The 3,806-nt window shown below is 35.2% G+C and overlaps 1 long non-coding RNA gene across 1 annotated transcript; it reads left to right on the top strand.

The window, feature by feature from the left end:
• Positions 1-805: 805 nt before the first annotated feature.
• LOC126671515 (uncharacterized) lies at positions 806-3,313 on the top strand. The gene is made up of 3 exons (XR_007639034.2): positions 806-957; positions 2,002-2,086; positions 2,947-3,313. It is a non-coding gene; the product is annotated as an uncharacterized LOC126671515 (long non-coding RNA).
• The last annotated feature ends 493 nt before the right edge of the window (positions 3,314-3,806 follow it).

Below are 3,806 nucleotides of genomic sequence, written 5' to 3'. Positions count from 1 at the left end.
CTAGTTCTAGCAGTTCATAATATTCAACATAATTTAATAAATGCTCGTACAACTACGAGTCTCCAAGATGGCATATATATATAAACCAGAATAACAGTATAACATGCCAAAGCAAATATATCCAGTCGGACCTATCCGATAATGTAATACCCCGTAGGTCTGGCGTTGCCAAAGTAGGCCACGTGTCCGATTTAAAATAATGAAGCGACTAGAAAAGAAGTTATCGGAAGGATTTAATAAGTAAATATTTAAAGAAGGACGAAAATAGGTTGATATTGAAGTTTAAAGAAGAAATTTCATTATTTATAATGCCTAAATAGTTTGACGGGACTAAAGAAAATTGAAAGAAAAGTTGGAATTTAAAATAAGTTAAAGTCCCCAAGAATTTGGAAAATAGAATTTTATTGCCCGAAAAATATAATTTAAATAAATTATGGACGGGAATTGGTATTTAAGATAATAATATCGATTATTTTTTCAAATGAAAATAAGGACGAAAAAGTGACTGAAATAGTCATTTTCGCTCAAATTGGAAAATTGAGCATTTTAGCCGAAAATGGTGAAATAATTATCGGATTATAAAATAATAAGAGAGCGGAGGATTATTATTTATTTGGATATAAATAATATAAAAATTTATCGAGTTTGAACGATTAAGTGATCGATGAACTAAATTGGACGAAAGAAAAGTTACGAATCAAAGCGCGAGGAGGTGGCAAATTCAAGGATTAAAGTGGAACTTTGCCATAAATATAAATAGCCATTTGTTTGACTTTTAAATCAGAATATAGGCACAATTTACTCAGCTCTCAACCTCCATCTTCATCAACCTCTCAACCTAAAGCATGTCAAAATTTCAATTGATCATAACTAGGTCATTTTAGCTCGGATTTGATTGATTCTCGCGGCTACGGAAAGAGGAGGATGATCTCTACGGATTGAGCCCAGAAAATTGAGGTAAGAATCAGTATATATGATTAGGGTTTGGCTGTAAATTTTCTGTTTTGATGAGGATTAATGGTGATGATGATTTGATGGTTAGAAATGATGTTTAGGATATGAATTGATTGTATTTATGCTAAATTGAGGGTTGATTGGTGAGGATATGAGAGTTGTGATATATATGATGTTAGAGTTTGATGGAGGATAGAAGGGGGGGGCTGATACCACCCTTCGTTGAGGTTTAATACGTTTAATTTGACGTAAATTGACAAGTTACGAAGTTAGAAATTGAATGTAATGTAAAACCGTTTTGAAGCAAACTTTAAGTTAAGGTTTTGATGATTCTAAGTTGATGATTATAACATGTTAGGGGGCTGTTTTGATAGTTGAAATGCATAGGAGTCGGAGTTATAGATTGAGTCTTTCACGATTAAAACATAAGCTAGAAAGTTGACGTAAAAAGATACAATCAATTGAATTGAAATTATTGAAAGGATTCTGGTTAGTAGGAGTATTAAAATTTGATGGATTGAACTTGAGTAATTGAAATGTCAAGGTAATAGGGCTGTTTCAATCGGCCAAAACGTTAAAGAAATAATTTGAGAATTTGACAATGTTGCTGGAATTATTACGCTGCGGAACAGCCATATTGCCAGGGCAATATCTGGAGCTATATAGCTCCGAATTAAGTTCCGTTTGGTGTTACGGAAACTTAAGGATGTCATCTATAAATGTCTAAGTTTAAGTTTCTGCTAGTTTGGCCTCGAAATGGCTCAAATAATTCAAAACATTATGTTGCGTATAGCAGCTCTGAAATTTGGACAGCCCCAAGTTATTAACTTTAGAGCCAAATTCCGACACCTTCGGGTACTTATCTCAGTCCGAGACCTAAATGAAAGTTGTAGGCGACGTTCTGAACATTAAGAATGTCAATTTTATTTAGTGGTCGGACTGTTTTAAATAAACGGTTTCAATAGCCGAAGTTGGCTAGAAACCTAGTTGGATTAATTAATTATAGTTAGATTGTAATTAATTCGAGTTATTATCGAAATTGTGTAGACTTGACGAGACGACTACCAATGGAACCCGAAACTTACGGAACGCGAGATCGCTAGGTATTATTGAAGATTATGGATAGCAAGCGGTGAGTATATTTTACTCACTCTTATTATCGTATTAAAACTATTTTATATATACTATATACGTTATTATTACCAAATGCATCGCATAAATTACATAGTTTGATTTTATTGAGTTGTTGTTATTGGATTGAATTATATTTGATTTGGTTGTTTATGTATTGAACTACTTTCTATTGGATTGACTTGTTTGATATTTGGATTGTATTACTTTGTTTATGACTTGTCGATTATTTGCATATGTGAGTTTGTATATGATCCGAAGAAACGAGCTACCTATTGGGCGTCAATAGGCCGTGTGATCACCGGTGTTTATGGAAGTCTAGATATTCGTACATAGATACGTTTGATATGAGCTCATTAAATGTTGATTATATTTATAATTATGAAATGGAATATGTTTGGGTATCGGAAAGGAGAATTATAATTGTGACAGATACGAGGTAACTCGGTCGAACTATCTCGGGACCCGTATCTGGTGGGTAACTCGGTCGAACTATCTCGGGACCCACAACTTGGGATTAAGTAGTGGCATGATGTAACTCGGTTGAACTATCTCGGGACTATGCCACGTGGTAGCGGGTAACTCGGTCGAACTATCTCGGGACCCGGCCACTCGGACGATATGATTCGAATATGATAACGGATTAGGAGAGGTTAAGTAGTTTAAGATTAAGGTTTCGATCGGATCAAAGACTTGTATTTAGTGAATTGTTTGCAATTGCTGTGATTGTATATGTTGGAATTGTTTAAAAATATGATTGTATAAATATTTTAAAAAAATATTTTTAAAATGCGATGCTTATTTTGATAATATGGTAAGTAAAGTATAACTCACTCAGCTTAATAGCTGACCCCCCAATAGTGCGTTTTTCAGGTACCTAGATTCTAGACGTGGCTAGAAGTCCTTCTTTGACCAGAGGTTCCTTTGGGCTATGTACAGTCCCGACTTTCGTAGTTGCTGCAGTAGTGTGATTCTGACCGGTGTCGTGGCCTAGCATATTAACATGTTTTTATGATGTCTATAGTTGTTGTCATTAAATATACGCTTTGTTGGCTACGATTATTGTATTTGTTCCACGGAGGTAGATACCCGTGAAGTGACTTTGACACTAGTAGTTTATGCCGGGCTAGTACGTACCTGATACGGAAACGATAAGCCCGAGCAAGTTGTAACACTTTACTAGTGTATATAAATGTATCTTTGTTTTGTTAAATGCTTCCGTTTGTAAGGTCGTTATGTGATTAATGTTTGCGAAAAAGTTTTAGTGAATTTCAGGCTTGCTACGGGTTTCGGAACTACAATTCCCATTCCCTAGCGCCGGTCGCGGCCTTCGATTTTGGGTCGTGACAAAGGTGGTATCAGAGCAGTTGGTCCAGTTACCACTGTCAGTCTCTGAAAAATGTCTGTTTGACCCTAAGTACCTAGGAACTACTCCAGCGTATAGAGTCTAGCCTTATTGACTATATATGTTTGATAGAATTTGTTTGATGTTATAAGCTGTCTATTGCCGAGTAGAACGCGTGTGCGTGAGATTGCTTAAGTGTTTAAGTGAATGTGATATGCTTAGATAGTTAGTCAAGCTTTAAGTTAGATAGTGCATATCATATATTAAATTATTGGATATTGTGGAAAAGTGGTTTGGACAGTATCACATGATTAAGTATTGTTCTTGTTCAGTATATCTGAGCAAAATGGAACTCAGCTACATGTTGTATCAGAAG

The sequence above is a fragment of the Mercurialis annua genome, linkage group LG3 (genome assembly GCF_937616625.2).
Source record: "Mercurialis annua linkage group LG3, ddMerAnnu1.2, whole genome shotgun sequence".
NCBI lineage: Eukaryota > Viridiplantae > Streptophyta > Magnoliopsida > Malpighiales > Euphorbiaceae > Mercurialis > Mercurialis annua.
The sequence above is the reverse complement of the archived record's forward strand: the minus strand, read 5'-3'. Positions and strand labels throughout refer to the sequence as shown.